We start from the raw sequence: 24,532 nt of genomic DNA on the forward strand, positions 1-24,532 counted from the left end.
GTCCACATCTCCCTCGGGCAGCGACAACTGCGAGCTCGGTGCGCGTCGTAGGAGGTGTCATTACACACTTCCTGTGGGTCTCGCGGACCACGGCGCGTTTCCGGTGCCGGCTGGAGCCTGGGGTCCGAGCCCCCGCCCCGCTCTCCGGCCCCGCCCCGCCCGCGCCCCGCCCCCCCGCCCCCCGCCCGCCGCGCTGAGTGCTGGGCGCGCGGAGCCCGGGGCGCACAGAGCGGCGCGCGCTGGTCGGCGAGCCAGGCTGGCGCCCCCGCCCCCCGCCCCGCGCCTCCGTCCGCCGCCCGCCCGGCGCCGGCCCCGCTTCACTTGCCTTCACTCCCCGGCCCTCCGGCCGCTCGCCCACCCTCCCCTCTGTCCCGCCCTGTCCCGCCCGGGTTGCCCGGCTCCCGCAGGCCCCCCCGCGCCCACGTTCCTATGGACAGACGCACAGACACCTGCAGGTGGGTGAGAGCTCGCGCGCGAGCCGGGAACGTGCGCGCCGACACGGCGACCCGGCCCGAGGAGTCCCTTTGTGTGGGGGGCGGCTGCGCTGGGGTCCGCTCTGTCTCTCCCTCGGCGGCCGCGCTGTGACCCGGCTGAACCCTCCTTTTGTCTCCTGTGGGGGGGAGGGTGGGAAGGCCGAGAGTCGGGGCAGAGAGCCGGGCGGCGGGACGTCGCCGGCGACGGGCTTGGGGGCGTGCGGGGCGGGGACCCCAAGCGGCGGAACAGGCTCCGCGAGCGAGCTCCCGTGGCCCCCGCTCCGGTCCGCCTCCCCGGGGCCGGCCCGCTGCCCAGCATCTCCGGTCGCTACGGCGGCCGCGGGCGCGCTGCGTGGGTCTGGCTCGCCTGCTCCTGCTCTTGGAGCTGTTTGGGGGGAAAGGAGGGCGGGAAGGAAAAAGAAAAGATCTGCCCTCTTAGTTTCCAAGTCTTGTGATGGTTGTGGAGAGAGGGAGAGCGGTGGTTCGGGGCTTGGCCGGACTTGTGTCCCTCACGCGAGGCTCACTGAGGTGCGTTTGGGGCGTGTGTGAAGGAACGTGCATCGCTTCGGTCCCTTATTTATTGTTTCTAACGGAGGAGGGCTTTCTCTGAAAGGCTCTTTCCCCGCCACCCCCCATCTGAGGCTGCGCACAGTGATTTGTGTTTGTTATCAAATACACCGAGAAATGTATTTCCCTGCGAAGAAGGAGGTTGGGCTGTTCAAAATCAAATCAAAATCAAACCAAAATCAGAGAATGGTTGTGGTTTTCGAATGGCTTGTTTTTTTTGCATTTTTATTTTTTTAAGATTAAGAGAGGGACTTAAAGGCAAGAAATAAAAGATGAACATGGATGTGACTTTTACAGATTTTTATATATGTATATTTTAAAGTTTTGGGGTAAAGTTTTTTTATATCCCAGACTATTTAGAATTAGCATGGTAGAATCTTCTGCCTATTAAATAAACAGTTAACAAGCGAGTCAGGTGGTGACAGCTTCCCTAGTGGAGGTTAAATTGGAGTGCAGTGAATAATTATCTAGCTTTCCGTTCAGGCTGAAACCTTTATTTTTGCTCATTTTGAGATAGGAGATCTTTCACAACATATGGGGAGAACGTGAATGTTGGAACTGGTATTTACCCCTGTGGTTGTCCTTTTCCTATTTTATTAGATGTATTTATGTAGTCCCTGTACATAACCCAACAATTGGGTTGTATATTAGTGGATACATTGTTTTGAAAAGGGTCCTAGGTGATATTTCTGATTTATATTATTTACCTGGCCACGTTTTTTTTAAATAAACAGTTGCTGTATATTTGCAGATACTTAAATAATAAATGAAGTTGAATGAGCACCCAGAAAATACATTTTACAGATTCAGATTTTTAATGCAGGTACAGATTTGTCTCTTTGTATTAATCTCAGTCTGCTGCTCACTTCTGGAGAGTTTTATTTATTTTTGCCTATTGTGTGAGAATCCATATTGGCAAACTTAAATCTCAGTTACCAAGGAGATTAAAAAAACTGTTTGGGGGGCACTGAGACAGTTATATGTACAACTATATGTAGAAAATGGAGGCTTTCTTTAAAAGATTTTAAAATCAGTATCCGAACTTGATGGGAAAACATGGTGGAAAAATATTTAATAATTTTCATCAAGATGTAGAAATTCATCAGAAAATAATATACAATTTAATGCAGTCTTTAATTAGGTAAGCTGATTTTTGTCATTATAAAAAGGAGACAGGTATGCCTAAAATAGTGTCATTTTTCTAGGAGAAAAATGTATCCTAGATTCATGTCCTAGTTACATTAACAGGTTAATATTATTGCATGCCTGATTTTGTCAATGCCTGGAGTGTACATTTTTGTACACTTAAAACCTAGGCTAGGTAACATTTAACAACGGTCATGCTAACCTCTTTGAGTTGATCAAATTTTATTAGTTCCTGTTCTGACTTCTGGTGTAGATTAGATAAATGAATTTAAACTCAGCACAAAGGCGCAGAGCTCAGTGCCAGTTGCTGGTAGGCCCTTGAGCAAGGTTCCTCTTCCTTTTCCATTAAGGATGGCTCAAAGAGGCTAGGTATTGAATTTTGTTCAGGTTTTGTCCTGAATGGGGGAATAGAATTAGTTCTAAAACAGTCCTAGAGTTTCAGCTCTTATATACGCACTCTTCATCAGCTCTTAGAAGTCTTAAAAAAGATAAGCTAACAAATTGAATTGCTTGTTTACATATTTATTTACAAGACTGTCAGTCTTAGTGATAAGGTTTAACAGTCACTGTGTAAACTAAACAGTAAGAGTGTTGCGGCCTCTGTTGAGAATTGCTGGGCAAAGTTGTAGGTGTGCCTAATAGTTTTCTGGGATTGGCAGTGTAGTGTCTTTATGTGGACTGGCTGAAAGATAACACCTATTTTGTTTGTTTGTTTTTTGAATACGAGTAGATATTAATTTTCTGGTTTTTACATAATTAACAATATTTTAGTGTAATAAGAGACATTCCAAAGAACCTTACATATTGTCAACTGATTTCCTTTCTGGTGCATTGTTGTTTAGGAAGGGCATATAAATTATTTTTCACTTTTCAAGGTTGACATTTTATTTCTGCCACTTTTGATATTACAATAAATAAATGTTACTTGTAGAAATTTTTATTTTGTACAATCAGAAAGTTGAGTTGTAAATATAGCTCAGCAGTATAAACTGACATTTACCAGTTTCATTTTTTTAAAACAACACTAAGCTGTCCACTGTTAAATTTGATAGGCTTAATAATCCGTAGACTTTCCTAGCCTTTTTCCTGTTCACTAGTTGTCAATGTGGTACCATTAAAGGAAACTAAAATGGCCACTTTATGTTACCTGGAATCTTTAAATGACTAGTATTATCTTTAGAAATAACCAAAGACAAAGCTGAAAAGAACAGTTTTATCCTTTATAATAGATCCATGAGTTTCAAGTCCTTCTTTTTCATGTAGTTTTTTGTAGCCTGTTGGGGAAACAGGTCTGACTGAGAGGGGTGGACAGTGAACTCTCATTACAGCCTTTATGGTCCTGCCTTGTTTAAGAATAGCGCAAATCCTTGCTGCTTGCCAGAAAATGTAGAATTCATTCTTGGATTAATATTCTGCCACCAGATGTATGAGGCTGGCTCTAAAGAAGCTTTTTCTCTTAAATACTGTCAAAAATAGAGAAACTGAAGATTGGAGAGAAGCCATTTATTTTGAACAGTTTATTTTCTGACAGTTTGTGTTTGTAAAGAAACCTGTTCATAATATTTACTTTAAGAGATCTACATAGTTGCACGAAGAAGACTCACAGGTTTTATTTATTTTTCTTTAAAAAAGTTTCCATTGAGCTTAACTCTTACATGATACTTCTTGACTTTGCTTCTGATTAGTTGATTTATGGACTTTATTTACCAGCATGATTGAGAATTCTTTTGCTGTACTGAAATTGTACTCTGCCTGTGCTCTGGTCTGTTTCCTAGGTAACAAATGCACTGCATAGATTCCATAATGAGGAATGTGGTTGGCTAGTTACAGTGTAAATTTTGTTGTTTGGTAAAGCTTAGTCTCAAATTCAAAGAAAGGTCAAGAAACCAAAAGTACTGAAAATGCAAATTTTTGAATTTTATTTTGTATCCAGTGTCAACAAAGTTTAATACACTTTTCTGGAGAAAGGCAAATTATGCAGCAGTATTCAGATTTGTTTTGCAAAGTCTTAACACTTAAACAGTTGGAAAGCTTTTTGACTTTTTTATATTGGTAATAACGATAGCTCTAGTGACAAAGAAGATGTGTTTCCGAAACACTTTATCACATTTAAAGTAATGTAAAACGAGAGGGATGTAGGCTAGGACATTAGTAATTGGCTCTTTTGTACTGAAAGAAAAATGACATCATATGTCTCAAAAGATAAATTGTGCAACTTGGTGTGAAATACAAATTTTTAAAAACTTTAAGAAGACGTTAAAGCATTTAAGAAACTTTCAAAAACACTAAAAGTCTTACCATAAAATTATGCATTTTTACTCTAGCATTTCCCCCTCTCATCTGCCTGAATTTCGGTTGGCCCAGCCCCAGGGAGCCGGTCTCTCTTAGAAAATAGCTTTCCCTGCCACCTTACTCTCCTCTTGAAATCTATGACCTCTGTAGCTCAAGATGCAGAGCAAGAAGGCATATTTTTAGTAACTTTAGAAGGTACAATTTTTAGTAACTATTACCTGTTTAAAAAATAAACTTGTAAAGAATTAGAATTCCAATAATACCCACTTTCAAATATTTTGTTTGATGCTTGAAAATATTTCTCATTTGTTAATCATCAAGGATTAAGTTAGCTGAAATATTTTTAAAAATTCTTTTGAATTCTAGAGAATTATCCAAAGTTGCCTCCATGACTTGCCCTTGCTTGGATGGATTGTTTTTGGATTATTTATTTCCCTTTTTAGTTTTAATATCAGGAATAGGACATACCTTGGTTGGATTCTGTCTTCTTGGTTTTCCTCAAAACTAACACTACCTTAACCATATCTGTCCTTTTCTAATTGCAAATATTGTGTCCCTTCAATTTTCCCACGGAAATAATTTTCCTTATAAATATTTACTATTTAAAAATTTTTTGTCATTGCATGATTTAGGGCATAATCACCACATATCAAAAGCTACACTTTTCTATTATGAGACTTCATACTTCTGGGGTAGAGTTAACAGTATGTGTGAACTCTTGCCCAGCTAGGATTACTTTGCAAAGGCTGCCGTAGAAAGTATGACAGGCCTCTCTCCTGTCTTATAGATGGCCATCTTCCTCAGGTGTCGTCACATGGTCTTTTCCTATGTGTCTGTCTGTGTCCGAATCGCTTCCTCTTGTAAAGAAATCAGTCCATATCCTTAGGACTCACCCAAATGACCTCATTTTACTTCAGTTAATTACCTCTTTAAAAGTGCTGTCTTCAAATACAGTCACATTCTGAAGTATTGGGTGTTAGGATTTCAGTGTATAAATTCGGGGGAACACAGTTTAGCCCATAACACAGCCTATTCTGTCACCCATTGTCTTTCCTACATGCATATACTTCACTCCATTGGTGTAATTCTATAGCGGTTTCACCTTATATGTCTTTTTTTAATCTCTTGGCAGTTTGTCACTTGAGTGGAAGGCCTAACACAGAGCAATATGATCAACTCTGTATGCCATAAAAATAACTAAAGTGGGTAGGTAAAGGCCTTATTTCGTTTTTATTCACTCTTTGTATTTATTATTTTTAAATGTTATGTTTTGAATAGTTTAAAATGGAAAATTTTTAATAACTGGTTTGGAATACAGGAGAATATCAATGTGGCCCAATTCAATGGAAGTGCTGATGCTCTTATTTTCTTATGAACTCTGAGGACATGTTCCTTTTGGTGCTGTTTTTCAGATATTGGTCTTGCTGCTTGCATGATAAGTTACACAACAACCTGGTCATTTGACAGATTCCTTGGCTGATGACCGCTGAATCTAATAACCAGTCAGGGCCTCGCTCCTGAAATCTAGATGTATGCAGCCACTAACTGGTCAGTCACTTGATACTCCACAAACATTTCACATTTAACATGCCCAGAACTTGACTTAATCTTTCTCTTCAAATCTGCCTTTTATTGTATTCCCTAGCTTAGTGAATGGTATCACCTTACATCCATTTTCCTGGTCCAGAAATTCAGGAGTTATCTGTGACTCCTTCCTTATTCTCAGTCCCATCTTCTATATATAAGCAAGCCTCTAGACCAGTCAGTTCCGCTCCCAAAGATTCCTCAGTTCTGTCTGTTTGCCCCACGCAAATCACATACGATTGTCACCTTTGCCCATCATTGGTCTTGGTTCTACAGTTAAATATATTCAGTGTGCAACACAAGTCCTTATGCTAAGGATTCTGTAATCGTCATTTGATAGTCTGAAGTTCATTAAATCCTCATGAATGGCTTGTGTGAATAATATCTGTTGTCTTTCATATTTAAAACTGTTCATTTGTGGCTGTTATACTTGAATGTCACTTTGACTGAATACAAATACTTGGCTCACATTTTCTTTGCTCAAGTATCTTAAATGATATTCTGTTGTAAGGTTTGGCAAATCTTTTCTGTAAAAAGCCAAATGCTAATTATTTTAGCCTTTGTGGGCCATAGATCACTGTTACAATTATTGAACTCTGCCATTGCAGTATAAAGGGGGCCGTAGACCGTATCTAAATGAATGAGCATGACTGTATTCTAATAAAACTTTATTTACAGAACCAGATAGTGGGCTGGATTTGGTCCACAAGTCATAGTTTGCTAAGTCCAACTTACTCTATTGTATTCTGATAAAAAGAGTTGTCAGAGTCTAATACCAATAAGGTTTTCTTTTTAAAGTGACTTTTTTTTTCGCGCTTAGATGCCTAAAGGACTTTTTCTTCATCTTTAAAGGCCAATAATTTTACTAGAATATGTCTTAAGTTTTGGCTGTTCTCTGTTGTGTTGGCTCAAAATAAATATTTTCATCAATTATAGATTTTAGTATTTATTGTTTCATTGTCTTCATTTTCTTTGAGGTTTCCTATTACATACATGTTGGATCTTATTTGCTTGTCTTTTATATCTATATCTTGCTTTATATTCCTTTTATCTTATTTTTTATATTTGCTTTATCTTTGTATTTTTTCCTTTTTATACTTTAGTCACTTTCCATGGTATCCATTAAATCTAGTGTTCTTTCTAGTTGTGTCTTCCTTTCTGAATTTTTTTTCTTTCCTATTCCTTCCTGAACTCTATCGTTTCTCTTTGTAAGTGCTCTTATTAAGTGCCCATTCTCCTTTTTTAGTTTTTCTATTACTGATGTACAAGGTGTGACAATTAAGTTCGCGAACTCATCCTAGAAAAAGTGCTACGTGCCTCATTGCTGAATATCACTACGGTCACCTTAGAAGTACTCCCCTTGGGAAGCTATGCACCAACACCAGTGCCTAGTCCACCCTTCAAAGCAATTTTGGAACTCTTTTCCTGGAATGGCCATCAGAGCTGTCGTCGTATTACCCTTGATGCCCTGAATGGCATCAAAATGTCTCCCTTACAATATTTCCTTTATCTTCAGGTAAAAAAAGAAGTCACTGGGGACCACATCAGTTTGAGTAGGGAGGGTGTTCCAATACAGTTATTTGTTTACTGGCTAAAAACTCCCTCACAGACAATGCCGTGTGAGCTGGTACATTGTCGTGATGCAAGAGCCATGAATTGTTGGTGAAAAATTCAGGTCATTTTTGTCTAACTTTTTCACCTTTCCAGCCTTCCAGCACTTCTGAATAGTAAACTTGGTTAAGTTTTTGTCCATTTGGTACAAATTCATAATGAATAATCCCTCTGATATGGAAAAAAGGTTAGCAACAGTTTGTTTTTTTTAATAAGTTTTATTGGGGAATATTGGGGAACAGTGTGTTTCTCCAGGGCCCATCAGCTCCCAGTAAAGTCGTTGTCCTTCAGCCTAGTTGTGGAGGGCGCAGCTCAGCTTGAACCGGCAACTTGGTTGTTGAGAGCTCTTGATCTAACCAACTGAGCCATCTGGCTGCCCCTCCGGAAGCTCAGCGGCAGCTCGTTGTTTTCAATCTAGTTGTGGAGGGCGCAGCTCACTGGTCCGTGTGGGAATTGAACCAGCAACCCTGTTATTCAGAGCTCCCGCTCTAACCAGCTGAGCCATCTGACTACCTTAGCAACATTGTTTTGACTCTTGATTTGGACTGGCGGAACTTTTTTGGAACTTTTTTGGTCGTGGAGAATTCCACTGTGTACTTTGACACTTTTAGGGTAGTATTGGTACACCCATGTTTCATCAGCAGTGATAACACAACCCAAAACATCGTCTTGCTTTTCCAAAAGGTCTTGGCAAACTTCGATTCTCCTTTGCTTTTGTTCATTGGTGAGATACTTTGGAACAATTTTTGCACACAACTTTCTCATGCCAATATTTTCAGTTAAGATTTTCCTGTTTCTCTATTGATGTTTACTTGGTCTGCTATGCTTCTCACAGTCAGCTGACGATTTGACGCACAATTCAATGAATTTTTGCAATGTTTTCATCATTTCTGCTCGTTACTGGCTGCCCTGACCTGTCTTCATCAGTGATGCGTTTTCTATCCTCAGAAAAATGTTTAATCCATTTGTACACTGCCGTTTTCTTCATGGCATTATCCCCATAAACTTGGACTAACATATCCCTGATTTCACTTTCACTCTTCCCAAGTTTAACAAGAAATTTAACGTTTGTTCATTGCTCTAATTCAAGCTCAGACATTCTCATGACAGCACATGAAAACACGCAACAATAATGAATGTCACTCAGCAAGACACCGCCATACCTCGACACGAACACAGCTGTGAGACACTGATATACCAAAGTTATAAAACCTTACCGAGCTGTTTGTACAGAGCTGCCAATGTAAGTAAGCGCATGGCGGCAAGTTCCCACACTTGATTGTCAGACCTTGTATTTACTATTTGTATATCATCTGTGAAATGTTTCTCTAGGTTTTTTGCCTATTTTCTAATTTGATCTTTTTTTTTTTTTACTGTTTTGAGAGTTCTTTGTATATTTTAGATAATTGCCGTTTGTCAGATATGTGGTTTACAAATGTTTTCTTCCAGTTTCTAGCTTTTAATCCTCTTCACATGGGCTTTCACAGAACAAAAGATGTTAATTTTAATTTCACCAGTTTTTCCTTTTATGAATCGTGCTTTTGGTATCAAGTGTAAGAACTCTGCTTATCCCTGCATCCCAGAGATTTTCTCTTATGTTGTTTTCTACAATTTTTTTTTCAGTTTTTGTGTTTTACACTTAAGTCTATGATCCATTTTGTGTTAAATTGTTATGTAGGGTGTGAAGTTTAGGTTGAAGTTCATTTGTTGCCTGTGTATGTTCAATTCCTCCAGCACCATTTGTTGAAAAAGCTGTGCTTCGTCTTTTGAATTGCTTTTTCACTTTTGTAAATAATTAGTTGAGCATACATGAGGGTCTGTTTCTTGGTCTGCTCTGTCTGTTCTTATGATTTGAAGAGTCCAAAATGAATTATCTGCCACTCCTACTTGCTGAGAAGCCCTTGTTTATTCTTAAGTATGACGTTTTGTTATCTTGGAAAAGTGTTTTTTTCCTATTGATCAAAGGGGGCAGATATCTGTGTAGGTTTAAAAAATAGGTAAGATATGCAATAATTTGACTATAAACACCTTTTCTTGTTTATCTGCTCTATAAAACAAGCAGTTATTTGTTTACTATCACAAATAACTATCACAAATATACAAATTATTTGTATATTATCACAAATATAGTGATAAGCAGATATATGTTGCAGAGTTTACTTCATTTCTAAATTACTCAGGTTGTTAATGTTTTCATGATAATTCTGGTTCAGTAATATACTTCATTTATCTGTTATTTTGAGAAGACAAGGGACTCAACATTAATGAATTTCTATATAACTAAAGTTTATACCCTGGACGAAACTTAAGATCTTTTTATCTTTTGGGAGAAAATGTTCCTCACATGTAGTTTAATTTAAGTAAAGGTGGCAAAAAAAAAAAATCAGTTACTTTAAAAAATCTGTCTAAGGAATTCTTTTCTAGCACCTGGTTGAACCCAAGCAATTTGAAAGACTGTATCAAGAACCATAAATATATTCACATCCATTTATCCAATAATTCTACTAATTGAAAAGATAGAAAAAGATACATGCACAAAAACCTTCAGTGAAGCAGAGATCAGGGACCAAGGGACTAAATCTGGACCACTGCAGCCCAAATCCAGCTACAAACATACTTTGTAGCTGATTATGTGCTACAGTGGCAGAGTTTAGTTGTTACAGAAACTTTTCAAAGCAGAAATACTTACGTTCTGAGCCTTACCATAAAAAGTTTGCTCTTCTGCATTAGAGCATTATATGGACTAGTGAAAGATTGGCAATAACCAATACAGTAGTACCTCTGTTTTTGAACATAATCCGTTCTGAAATTATGAAACGTTCAAAAACCGAGGTGCGGTTTCCCCATAGAAAGTAATGCAAAATGGATTAATCCATTCCAGACCTTTAAAATCAACCCCTAAAACTGCAAATTTTACTATCTAATGATACCATAGATGCATAAAATTTATGGCGTTCGTAAACCGAAATTTTCATCAATGGAGATGTTCAAAAACTGAGGTACTACTGTATATCCATCAGTAGGGGAATTATAAAATAAATCCTGGTGTAAGCACTTGATGGAATAGGATAGAGCCATTTAAAATGATTATAGAGATTATTCGTCCAATAAATATTTATTGAACATTTGCTATGCATTAGGTAGTTTTCTGGGTGCTGGGAAATCAATAAAGACAAAAGTTCCTGCCCTCATAGAACTTTAATTTTAGTAAAGGAGACAGAGGATAAACACGATAAATACATAAAATAATATGTAAGTTTAAGAGCTGAGGTGAAAAAAAAAGCAATGAAATTTTTCAGGTTGAGGGCTTGACAATTTAGGTTGCCAAAGAAGGCCTCACTGAGAAAATGACTTTCCAATAAGGACTTAAAATACGCGAAGTAAAGACTTAAAAAAGGTGCTTGACCTACAGGTCGTTAGAGGAAGAGTATTTGAGGCATAGGGAACAGAAACTACAAAGGGCTGACTAACGGGCTTGAGCATGTGCAGATTTTATTATCTGCAGGGTGTCCCGGCACCAACCCCCTGTGGATACCGAGGGACAAGTATACATACCTCTTAGGCTTGTTGTGAAGATAAAATGAATTCATGTTGGTAGGATGGGCACATAGGAGAAATTATTATCGAGGTTTAAATACCTAGAATGGAAGGTATTTGAATGCTAGACACCAGAGAAATTTGAGTGCAACAAATACTTGTTGAAAGTTTTATGTGTCTGTCTACTTTGATGTCATAGGTTGCACATAGTAATTTATTAAGAACATTTTAAAGCTAATCATTTTAGTGGCTTCAGATTGTGTGCTGTTGTAACACACTATACACGCTTTAGAGATGGTTATCAAATTTTGGAGAAAACAATGTTTATTTGTATTTCAACAGGAGAAACTGTGACATAGGTGAATGGCCTGAGTGGGTGATGGAATGAAACCTGGGGCAGGATTAGTGGTAAAAGGTGAAGCTCGGTGTTCAGCCAGCTCTGGGAAAGATTGCTTATTTATTGGGGCCTGCAAGCACTTTGCCTTATGAGTATATAGGTCAGGGCAGTAAAGAACTTTATTTACACAGATACACAGTGATGAAAGGAGCTAAAGTAGAGAGTGATGAGTGAGGGTGTAACCCCGTCCTTTGAAGTGTGACACCGGAATTCTGGTATGTGACTGTCCCCTCCTCAGAGAGGCTGACGACCACTGAACTCACATAACTAAGAATTCACTTTGTTTTTTCCTAGAAAATGACTTGATTTAAAAAATGTATGGGATAGCTTTGGGTAAAATTTGAAGTATAGAAAAAATGAAATTTAACTTACAGAAAATTACACATTTAGTGAAAAAAATAGCGTGTCCCTGATGTATTTTGTGTTGTGACTATTTGGGGATTGCATAAGATACTATTACTTTATACTGGGAAAAATCTGAAATCTTTTCACAGCGTCGATTTTGTTTTTAGTAGTAAGTCTTCAGAAGTTATACTTGCTCAAGCTGCTGCTTTTTTTTTTTTTTTAAACATAGCTGGATAAATGCAGATATAGTCAGCAGTGTTTCCACCACACTAGCTTTATAAGAAAGTTTCTGCCTTCCTTGCAGAATCATGGGTTGTAACTTAGGGTTTCTGTGGGCACATTAATTCTGAATAGAACCTGGGGATTGTGCTTATTAAGTCAAAGTGTGGCAGTTTGGGTAGTAAGTTCCTAACAGACTCAAGTACTTACATGCTTTGTAGTACATGACTGTTGTGGCAGTTGTGGTATTTAATTGAACCTGAAGGTCCCTTGGATTTTTCCTAGTCCATTAGAATAAAGTGACTGCAGAGACCTCTGAGAATATTTTTTTAAGTGCAATTTAGTATTTATGATTTAGTTAATAGTTAAGCTAAGGACTTCTAGAAAAATTTAGGGATGGGGGAAGGAAACCATATGTTTATAGAGACCTTTATGAAACATGAAATTGTGGCACTGAATTAGCCTATTATTCCCAGCTCTCTGCTCACATACCAGGCTCTGATCCAAAGGATAGCATATGACTCATATTCCCCCTTTAACACCCTTGTCAGTTATTCTTTTCAGGTTTAGGTTGATACATCATATGCGCATAATTAATCGGGAACGCTGAGGAAGGATGCGTGGAATCTATAGGTTTTAAGAAATGACTATGATTGAATGTTTTAGTTTGATTTATTTGAATAGGAACTTTTGTTCAGTGTGATAAATGTGCAGGATTAGCAACAAGGGAACTAAATTTATATTGACTAGAACATCAATCAAATTTTCTGTACCTGTAAGATCAAAGTATGACTGTGAGATATTGTATCTTTTGACTTTATTTGGTAATTCTTAATCTTTTTGTGGATTTTGACCCCTGTGAGAATCAGATAAAAACTTTGGATTCTCAGAAAATGCACATCTGCACGTACAACATTCAGTTTGTATAAATTTTAGGAAATATGTGGGCCCCCTTTCCTCCCTACGCATTGTGCTAACAATCTCTATTTTGTGTAATTACATTTTAGCGTATGACTTTCTCCTGTCTAAGATAGAAACCTTAAAAGTTTGGGATAAGCATTCGGTGAATGAGCTTACGGGCTTCCAGGGAATACTTACTTTTTGAAGGAGGAGAGGATAACATGGTATTTTTCCATCAGAAATTCATTTAAACTGTTGTTTCTGATAAATGTACTAATAATGTGCATCTGGTTAAATCATTCTTCTGCAATACAGGTTACAAAGAAATAGCTTTTCCCTACTGGTGTAGTCACAAGGCAGTCTAGCAAGGGAAAATTAAAAAGTTCAAATTTTCATTCTCATTTCTACAGGAATAAAGAAGGAGAATTCATTATGTCAAGCATTACAAATAAACATGTATTATAGTGGCTACATATAATGATGGCGCCTTGTTGGAACACCCCATGGAAGATAATTTGCACGGAAGATGATTATTCAATAGGGCTTTAATTTACAAGAAACATTCCACCATTTAATTGAGCCCTTTTACACACACTGCTTTGCTTCAATAGATTGCAGTTGCTCCCTGCATATGTTCAGTGCCATAAGTAAGGGTGGTTAAATCAGATTCAGTCTAGCCAGAAGGTAAAACAACAGCTGAAAGTCATGTCATAAAAACATACATTATTAAACATTGGAGAATCGTTTTTGAAATCGGTTTTCTGTTGGCTGGTTTGTGCCATAAAACTGATTGCCTTTTTTTTTCTCCTAATAAGATTTGTATAAGATTATTTGGCCCTGCTGGCCACTAGTTAAACTATATGGTTCAATTTAAAAATCTTTCACCTTTATAGGCCATTCACCTATATTGTACTTTTATGAAATGAGCATACATGCCCTGCATTTACTATCAATATAGAAAGAAAATTATTTGGTGATAAAGAAGACACTAAAATAAACATTTCAATAAATAGCTGACTTGTGATTAAAATGCCTAGGAAGATTAATATATGTTAGGAAAAGAAAGTAATGTCTAATGTCTCTGTGTGCACTAGCAGAATAGTGTACGGATAAGCTTTATCATAGAGAAGAAGTTTTGGATGAGCCTGGAACTGATTCTTTGTGGATGTTCTATCCTTGAGACATTTAAAATAAGCCATGCTGTTTCTTAATGGGAAACACTAAAAGCGTGTCAAATGAGGAAAACACTGAAGGCCCGCAGGTTGTCAGGAACACGATAAGAATACCTGTTGTCATTGTTTTGGAAGTCCCAGTCAGTGTAGTAAGATAAGGCCAGAAAAGGGATACTGGTGTTGTAAAGGAAGCCCTACAGTTATCACCATTTGCCAGAGTGGTGATGGGATAGAGGAAAAGAACACTCCTGAGAACACGATGGAAGTTTAAAGCGCTGTGAAGGGAGGCTGATACCCATTTTCTATGGGGCACCCTCCATGGTTTCGGTGAATGAAGGCTTTCTGCTGAAGGTGGAGGGGTTGAGGGTAAAATTGGGCAACTAAAAAGAATGGGAAGAAAATGTGTGGAGCAGCCTGTGTGATGAAAAAGTATTTAGTGTAGCGCTAAGACTTCAGCTGAGGGTGAATTGGTATGAGACACTCTGGAGTCAGTCAACAGGAAGTTGGTTCCTGTGAGGGTGACTTCTGGATTCTGTGAGCATAAGCAACTGATTACCTGTGTGGGCAGCTTAATAACCACCTGAGGTGGTAAAGAAGTGGTTCAGCCCCCGTCACAAAAGTTTGCTCCAGAGATCTGATATTTGACTGTATGAAACCCTGAAGTTGGCGATCTTGTAGCATCAGTCATAATTAAAGTAAGGGAGAAAGGAAGGATGAAACTGTGAGGAGAAACCTGTGTTTTATTTTTGAAGTGGACAAATCTGTCAGTAGAATGCCTTTGACTGTGTACCAAAAGGCCTAGTTGATAATTCCTACTTCCTAGGGAGTAGGAAATTGTGGAGATCCGCTAAATCAGGTGTGACAGTGGGTATGAACTATTTTCCACAGTGTCCAGTATATAGTAAGCTCTTAGTAGAGACCTGCTTTAAAAACAAAAGCAAAACTCCTGTGCTTTGTGAGCCTGTAATTTCCAGATACCTAAACAATCTTGTCTCCCATACATCATTTCAATTCCCAGCAGCCTCGAACTTTCTCTTTGCCCTGGTCCTGGCCCCGGTTCCTTTAGCCCTGCCTTTGCATCCTGAGAAACCTCTGCTTGAGCCTGCTGCTCCTGGTTTCTATTTCTCTCCTTTCTTTCTCAGCCAGATTTCTTAGATAAATGGATTACAGTGCTGTCTATTCTCTTATCACTAACTCTCTTTAATCCCACAGAATTTGGCTGCCACTATCTCTTCCAATCATAGTCTCAGCATAGATGATAGACAAATAGACAACTAAGTGAACTATCAGGTGGTAATAAATGCCATGGAGAAAGTAATTCAAAGGGGGAGAATAGGCAGTGCCAGGCACATGTGGGAGGTTTGTAGGGTGGTCTGGGAAGGCCTCTCTGGTAAGAGGACACTTAAGCAGATCTAAAGGAAGTGAAGGAGCAAATCATGCAAATATCCGCGGAGAAGAGCATCCAAGTAACCAGTGCAAAATTCCTGAAGTGGGGGCAGTGGTGCATTTGAGGAAGAGCAAGGAGGATTTTGCAGATGGGACAGAGTGACCAAGAAGGCAGTGTCAGGGAGAGGTAAGTAGGTGGGTGTTAGGTCTCTGAATGTTAGGTCTCAGAGACCTTGACTTACAGTGTGAGCCATGTCTGCAAGAAAACAACAAAATGTTGGCCTGCACCTGCCGACAGAGCCAAACTTGTGATAACATAAAACACTACAAAACAGCTACTGGCTTGCAGGCAAGTCAACACTTTCTGTTCAAACGATGCTAACCCCGTCAGCACAGCCCCTATAAAACCTTCTTCACCCCCTCCTTTGGGGCTGCAAGTCTCCTTTAGGCATGCAGCCCGGATGTAGTGGTCTTCGCTCTGTCCGATGTACTTTTCTCTCTTAACAATAAAAACTTTAACTTGCCTGACCATCCGCGTTCCTTTACCAGCCGACCTATCATTTGGTGCCAAAACCCGGGAGGGTTTAGGCCAGAGAATTCAGGATGGCCCCTTCTCTCCTTTCTCCCTCCGGACTTGATCCGCTCTGTGGCTACCCTCCCGGACCTGCCCTAAGGACGCACTTCGGGTCTTTCTCCTTTCCGTTGCTGACATCCCAGACAACAGCAGGCCAAATTCTCACCAGGTGAGTGAAACCTCCTATTCGTGTCTTGGACCTTCTGACTCTCTCTCTCTGTTTCTTGGTTCCACGAAAGTCCTCACACAAGGCCAGAAGGTTCCTCTTGGCCCCGGGGGCCCACATCCTCCAGTCTTGGGGACGTCCAGTCTGTGAGTGATCTCTCATACTCACTCTGGGGGTTGAACACCAGGATTGGGACGCCTCATCCCCTTGTACTCCCCTTAATAGGAGGCTTTCTCCTCACCCTTCTCAATCCATCTATTCAAACCATGGGGACCTCACATTGGGTCCTGGCCAAATCTACCCCTCTTGGTTGCCTCCTCCACAGCTTACATGCCCTGGGGCTCAACTTACAGGAGATCGGTCCACACGACTTACCTTTTACTATAACACTGCCTGATCCCAATATAACTTCTGTCACTGCAACGGGAAGTGGTCAGAAATTCCCTATGTCCAGGCCTTCTTTACTCTTCCAGCTTGACCCTCCCTCTGCCAAACCTACAACACTTTCTGAATTCTCCTAGCCTACCTAAGCCTTCTCCTCCTCCAGATAAAACTGCCTGCTTTGTCCCAACTGACGATTGGGTTCCTCTTCGTTCGTCCCACACCCTACTATCCCCTCAGCCTAAACCTTCTCCCCTGAACTCCAGCTCCTCGTTTCAGGAGGATTTGGTTCTGTAAGTACTCTGGTTTGTGTAACTTATTTATTTGCCTCTGGTCTATCTTTTCTGTTTTTCTTTTCCTTTTCTATTTGTGTCTTAGACACCAAGCTGATCAGGAGCTCTGTATCTCTACCTTCTGTGAGCCCCTCACGTCGTGTATTTAAAATTGTTTGGTATACCAACTCTATATTCAGGACCTTGACAAAAGTTAAGTCTTAAAAGATTTCTCTAACTCTCAGTAACTTTCAAGGTCTCACAGATAACCTCAAATGTAAACAAAGGGCTGCTGCAGCCTCCGCTTGAGGCTGAGGTAACTGAAGAGGAAAAAAAAGAGGCAGTTTTAAACCTAGAGGGCAACCGTTTCTCCCCCTCCCCCGCCCTACACACATACTCATTACAGCCTCTTGAAGTTGTAAGGACAACTATAAGATCTTAGGTCCTCTCTGCAATTGTTGGTGGTTCTGTTTATATATATATTCTCTAAGGTCCATACTTGTCTATGTTTTATATATATTATAATAGTTTTGCCTCCAGATGGTATTGCCAGTTTGTAATATTTGATTGGTTAAAAATAAGAATAAGTGCTTATATTAATTAAGATAATAAAAACTAACTCAGTTACTTCTCAGGATCACGTGATCTAAGAAAATATTTGTTACTAATTAAGGCTGGTTTCTTGGTTTTATTAAGTTGTGTTAAATGATAAAAGTTATTAACTAGGTATTTCAAAATAACGAAATACTGAAATAACAATTATTGGATAGGTCTGAGTCTATTTCTGGCTCCTTGTCACAAGAATGTTAAAAGATAAATTAAGCTCTCCTAATGAATATATCATGTATTGCATTACAAAAGCCTATGCTTTTAAAGGTTACAAAATGTATTCCTCAATTTACCAGGGAAGGTGCTAATTACTTACTTTTGGTTGTCAGTAAAAATTAAGGTAGTGAAGCTAGTACAAAATTCGACTACTGGTGTTCATGTGCTCTTCTCATGTCAGATATAACCAACTATAAAAAAAATAATTTAACTCTTTTTTACCAAAAACCTAGATAACTTAGGGTAAATTTATTAAGTTTGGTCTAATATTTTCCCTCACCTGACAGTAAATTATATCAATTCTGACCTATCGTTTCATCTTAACAAAAAGCCTCAGAATCCAGAAAAGGCCAGGAAATTTGTTTAAATATCTTTAACAACCGAGGCAGGAAAAACAAATAATAAAAGAACAGTGATACCAGAGACACGGCTAGAAACAAACCAGACTTTTGGCTGCAGTTGCAGACAACCCAGGGCTGAAGCCACCTCTGGGCACCCCAGAAACCTCAGCAGAGGAAGCGCCAGGCCACTGGAGTAAGGAATGTTCTAGTCCTCCAAACCAGCCATGCGCCCAGTGCAAACTAAAAGGACACTGGAGGAGGGAGTGCCCACTGTTCTGAAGGGAGCAAGGACCAACTCCCTCCCCACAAATGGCTTTGATCACCGTTGGGCCTGAAGTTCCCAGCGGCTTTCAAGCTCTTCTCATCACAGGGATGGAACTGTGGGTGACCCTTGACATGGCAGGTAAGCCTGTTAATTTCCTGATTAATGTAGAAGCCATTTATTCTTTCTTGACCGCTCACTCTGGACCTATTTATTTCCTCTAAAACCTACTCGGTTGTAAAGATAAAAGCCCTAAATTTGGGCTCATTTTACTCAGCCTATTCCTTACCATTGGCCTCTACCTCAGGAAAAATATAAAATAAACAAATCAGACTTAAAAAGGACTCTAGAAAAAGTTTTGTCAGGAGACCTCTAAGCCCTAGCTCTAATTGCTGCCCATTGCTTTAGATTCTGACCTTAATCCTGTTATTTTCGATGTTATTAACGGGGAAAAAGTCCAGCAGGCACTCAAAATGTAAGGACTGGCACCTCCCCCACATTACAGCCCCTTAAAGTCATAAAGTCGGGATCAAGTACTGTTAAAAGCCTAGAGGGGGAAGGGTTTCTCACAGCACAGTTAACTCCTAAATGGAAGGGACTCTTTACAGTTCTCCCAAACACCCCAACTACTAATCAGGCTACAGCTGGTTCCCTTCGAATCAAAGCTGTTTTATTAAAGTCTCCACAGGACTCCCCCAGAAAAAAGACTATTGCTTCTGTTCCTGTGAGCTAACTGAAGACCTTAAGCTCCTCTTGGAACAGACAGACAAGTCACTCTCCCAGGACTGATCACTATTAATAACTAACCCCAGACTCCTGGAGCTGCTCTTAATACCTTTCTCTTAAGAGCTCGTTTTCTTCTTTACTTACACCCCCCTGGGATGCCCTTCTCAGTCTTAGGGACCCTAGTTATAGTCCCTTCTTTCACCTTTACTCGTTCCTCTTCTCATTATCCTTGTGCTGCTCCTATTTGGACCTTGCCTTTTTAACCTTGTCAAGTTTGTTTCTTCCAGAATCGAGTCTATTAAGCTACAGATGACTGTTGTGCAAGGCTTCCAGCCCATCCCCGTGAGGGACTCTGTAACCACCTTCAGCCCCTTGGATCAGAACTTTTTAACTTCAGCTCAACGCCCCTAACTTACTTCAGTCCGTAGACGGGGTTGCCCAAATTTTGGGGGCCTAGTCATTCCACCATCCCCCATTCCTCAGGAGGATCTGACCTCAACCTTCCTAGCCTTCTTGGCTTAGCCACGGAGGACTGACGGAGCCCAGGGCCCCCGGCTCCCTCCTCCATCACAACAGTGGAGCCCAGGGTAACTCTTCACGTGCCAAATAAGCTAATCCCTTAATAGACACGGGGGCCACCTACTCTGCCCTCCCTGAATTTTCAGGGCCTACTCATCCCTCCCATATCTCCATTGTCAGGATTGACGGCCTTATCTCACAGTCTAACTACTACAGCCCTAACTTGCTCATTTCATAACTCGGTTTTTACCACTCATTGCTAGTCCTCCCAGGTATCCCACTCTCCAAATTCAGAGTCTCCTTTCGTTTTCGTCCACCCGACCCTGAACCCATCCTTCTCCTCGCACTCTCCCCCTCCGACACTCCGATACAGATCCCTCGCCGATCTTGTTGTTTGGGACCCCTCCACCCCTTCTATGGCTGCACACCACTGTCCTGTCAAGATCAAGCTGTGCGGTCCATTTTCGTTTCCAAGCCACCTCTTGTCATACCCCCCTGATACCACTCACTTCACTGTCCTGGACCTCAAAGACATCTTCTTTACCATTCCCTTACATCCTCACTCCCAGCACATCTTCACCTTTACCTGGACTAACCTTCACAGCCTGCTTTCCAGACAACTAACATGGACAGTCCTTCCCAAGAGTTCAGGGACAGCCCCCATTTCTTCAGCCAGGTCCTAGCGGCTGACCTAGCCTCTCTCAACCTTGCTCCGGACACACCCCTACAGTAAGTGGATGGTCTCCTTTTGTCTCACTCTCTCTCCGCCATACTGCTACCCTTCTTAACTTCCTCAGTAGCAAGGGCTTCTGGGTATCCCCACACAAGTCACAACTCTCTGCCTCCTCGGTTGTCTACTTGGGAGTCCAGCTTACTCCCACCCTCAGGGCCATCACGGCCGACCATATCTCCCTTATTAAATCCATACCACCCCTCGGACCCCCACCTACCCCAGTCCTTTTGAGCTCCTGTGTGGCAGACCTTTCTTACTAGTCAACCTCCCTCCTAACAGCTCACCAATGGTAGACGACCTCCCAGCCCTTAGCCGCGTTCAGCAGATCCTTAGGGAACATGCAGACCACATTCTTCCCCGACCCCAAGACACTTCCTCACTCTCCCCTTCCCTAACCCCAGGAGACTGGGTCCTTCTCAAAGATCTCAACCCCTCACACTTACAACCATGGGAGGAGGGGCCCTTCCAAGTCCTTCGCACCATCCCCACTGCAGCCAAGCTGCTGGGTCACCCCTCCTGGTTTCACTTCTCTAGGCTGAAAAAAGACAGCTACACCACCTGGAACCCCCCCCCCCCACAGGACCCCCAGGCTCCACACTATCGCTGCTCAGCCCTGAGCCCCACCCGGCTTCACTTGACAAGCTCCCTGAGGAAAACCCGGGAGACTCATGAAGGTCACCTCTTCCCCTGCCCCATCCTCGCTGCACGAACTAAACGACCCCAGCCTCACTCCCTGCTCCTTCGCTCCCCCTCCACATCCCCTCGGTTATCTCCACCTTTCCCCTTCACCTCCGCAGGTCCATTTTAGAGCTCCTTTTTGATGCTTACCTCCAAGAAAATTTGAATTACCCATGGGATTCCATCACCCATCTTCTTAACCCCAGAGGGGACATAAGCCCCTCCCCCCATAGTTGTCTTCATAATGTTACTCTTCCCTCTCATCACACTTTCTCTACCATTACTCCCCTAATCTCCTGGAACCTAACTCGTTGTCTTCTAAACCAGTCATCCCCCTTTACTCCCTCAAGACTGCTGGCTTTGCCTATCCACCTCTACACAACTCTTGACTGCCGTCCTGTAACAGCTCAAATATATACTAATACCTCTGCCTTCTTCTTCTACAAAGTCTGGCGCGGACCTGCCTTCCACTCTAAATCTACCACTCACTACAACTCCTTCCTGAGCCAATACCAGCTCAAAACAACACAGACCTAAAGACCTCATCGATGTTCTAGACAAGGCCCGTGACAAATTCAGGCCCATCCTAGTTAAGTACCTTAACTCACATCTGCCACTGCAGCCCCCTCTATGTCTCCCGCTCACAGGCCACCGGCAGCCCTGTGGGCGCCTTAGACCCCAATCTCTGTACTACCCCATCACTGTCTCACCCTCTCTCACTCATTCCACCTCCTCCACAGGTTCCTTCTTCCAACATCCTCTCTACTTCTCCCAGCCCAGCGTCAACGCCACCGGAACAACGAACATCAACACCCTATACTGTTAGGGGAGGCCTCACACCCCAATAATACTTCCCCCATGGTTCCCCCATACCGCTAAAAGGGATCCACCTGTCTTAAGCTACCTGTTCCATCTGACCCAGCTGACGTTTACCTCGATACACTCAAACTCCTCTTTAGACATCCAAACTCTACACCCAACATTCCCATACAGCTCCTCATGGGGCCACAGTGTCGGGCACGTTTGATATTTGGGACAAGAAAGGCTCCCCCGAGAAATACACAAAAACTCTAACCCCTTTCTTCTTTCTCGACGTCTTCGCCTGCCTCGGTCTCTCTGGCCTCTTCTTTCTCTGTGGAACCTCCACATACGCTTGCCTCCCTACCAACTGGACAAACACCTGCACCCTAGTTTTACTTTCTCCAGATATTCAGATTGCCCCCAATAATCAGTCTCTACGTGTCCCCACATACACTCTAGTGCCAACAAACTGCCGTCTCCCTTATTCTACTCCTAGTGTCACTGGGCGTCTCTGTGGGGGTAGCGACAGGGACAACAGGGCTAGGAGTCTCCTTACACCACTTTCAAACTCTGTCACAGGACCTTGCCCAGGCCCAGAAAAACAGACCGCCACAAGAACCAGTGGAGCCCCTCCCTGGTTTATGGGTGGCTGGCGCCCTTGGTTTCTCCATCTCATAGGGCCTCTAACCATTATCTTTTTGGTCCTAGCCTTCCTTCCCTGCCTCCTCCGCCTTTTCACCCAATTCCTGCAGGGCCAACTCCAGATGTTCGCAAATAGAGCTGTATATAAAATGTTTTTCCTACAACATTACCAGCCCCTTCCACAATGTCCCCTCCTCTCCCCACCCCCATTCAGCCTGAAGCAGCTACAGAAGAGAGATATGACAGCCCCTCTCCTTTTTAATAACAAGCAAGGCTGGAATGTTAGGTCTCTGAATGTTAGAGACCTTGACTTAATGTTAGGTCTCTGAATGTTAGGTTTCAGAGACCTTGACTTACAGACAGAGCCATGTCTGCAAGAAAACAACAAAATGTTGGCCTGCACCTGTAGACAGAGCCAAACTTGTGATAACAGAAAACACTACAAAACAGCTACAGGCAAGTCAGCATTTTCTGTTCAAGCAATGCTACCCTGTCAGCACAGCCCCTGTGAAACCCTCTTCACCCCCTCCTTCGGGGCTGCAAGTCTCCTTTAGGCGTGCAGCCCGGGCTGCTGCGGTCTTTGCTCAGTCCGATATACTTTTCTCTCTTACAATAAAAACTTACTTAACTTGCCTGACCATGTGTGTTCCTTTACCGGCTGACCTGTCAGATGTGACATTGGGAGCATGCGGAAATGATCTTCTGATTGGTTCTGTTTCCTCAGAGTGAGAATGGAGCAGAAGGAATTGGAGATTTGGAGAGATGTTCAATTAGGACAGTGAGAGTGAGTGGATTTGAGCAAACTGATCCCTGGACCAGCAGCACCAATATCATCAGAAAGCATTAGAAATGCAAATTCTTGGGCCTCATCCCAGAGGTACTGAATCAGAACCTCTGAAGGGCAAGCTGTTTTCAGAAGCCCTCTGGGTTATTCTAATGCGCAAAAGAGTTTGAGGACTACTGGACTAGGGATATGAGTATAATTACTAGGTAGCCCTGAGGACCCACTTGAGTGTAGTGGTCTTAAGTTTAATATGAAAACACTCTGGGTTAGGTTGAAGAAAGAAAGGGATGAGGGAATTGAGTGTATGCAAGGGATTGTTTTAAATGATGTTCTGTGAAATCTAAGCCGCATAAAGGAGGACAGGGCATTGGGACAGTGAAAACATGATAGGATCAGTTGACTTTAGGTCCCAGTGGCTCAAAGAATACAGTGAAAGAGATTCTGACACAGATCTGATTGATCCCAAATTCCAGGTATTTTTCCCAGAAAATTTGGAAGCCACATGACTTTATAATCAGTATTTCCTGACTTCAGAATTACATATCAGAGCAAATAATTTCGAGTTAAAAGTTTTGAATTCGGGTCCTGTCTTTATTTTCTTGCTGTGAGTAAGTCAATCTCTCTGAACCCATTCTTATATCTGTACAATGAAACTAAAAGCACTGAACAGCTCGGCCTCACAGTTCAGAATAGAAATGAGAGACAAACGTATGAAAATGTTTTGTAAAATATGGAGTCTCATCTCCTGGTCTGTGCCTTCTACTCTTCCCCACTGCTTTCTTCCCTTCTGTATCCTGTATTTTGTTCATATAGTGCAGAGAACCTTGCCTCATGGCTATGACAAAAGTATGAATCTCATAGAAAAGTAAGAAAAAAGTATTCACGACTGTTGTAATTACTTGCCTTGTAATAAAATATTATCTTAAAAATACATTAGACTCGGAAGGTGGTTTTTTAGACATGAGTCTGCCATCTTCCCTAGCTGCCCACATCTAGAATAAAGAACCCTAAAAACAAACAGAAAAACATTAGACTTACACTTCTGGCCAAAGAGCTGATTTATCATCCCACCTATTATTAGGGTTCTCCAGAGAAACAACTAATAGGATATGTGCGCATGAGCACACACACACGATATTTATTATAAGGAATTGGGTCACATAATTAGGGAGGCTGAGAACTCCCACGTTCTGCAGCCA

General features: G+C 41.6%; 1 protein-coding gene across 10 annotated transcripts in view; it reads left to right on the top strand.

Annotated features, from left to right (window-relative positions):
• Positions 1 to 315: 315 nt before the first annotated feature.
• Positions 316 to 24,532, top strand: part of KIAA1958 (KIAA1958 ortholog) — a 160,241-nt gene continuing 136,024 nt past the window's right edge. For 9 of the 10 annotated variants that reach the window (XM_033122284.1, XM_033122287.1, XM_033122281.1 and 6 more), the window contains exon 1: positions 316 to 455. The gene's annotated coding sequence lies outside the window, so the exon portion shown is untranslated. The other variant, XM_033122277.1, reaches the window with a different exon arrangement.

Source organism: Rhinolophus ferrumequinum, chromosome 12 (assembly GCF_004115265.2).
Source record: "Rhinolophus ferrumequinum isolate MPI-CBG mRhiFer1 chromosome 12, mRhiFer1_v1.p, whole genome shotgun sequence".
Lineage (NCBI taxonomy): Eukaryota > Metazoa > Chordata > Mammalia > Chiroptera > Rhinolophidae > Rhinolophus > Rhinolophus ferrumequinum.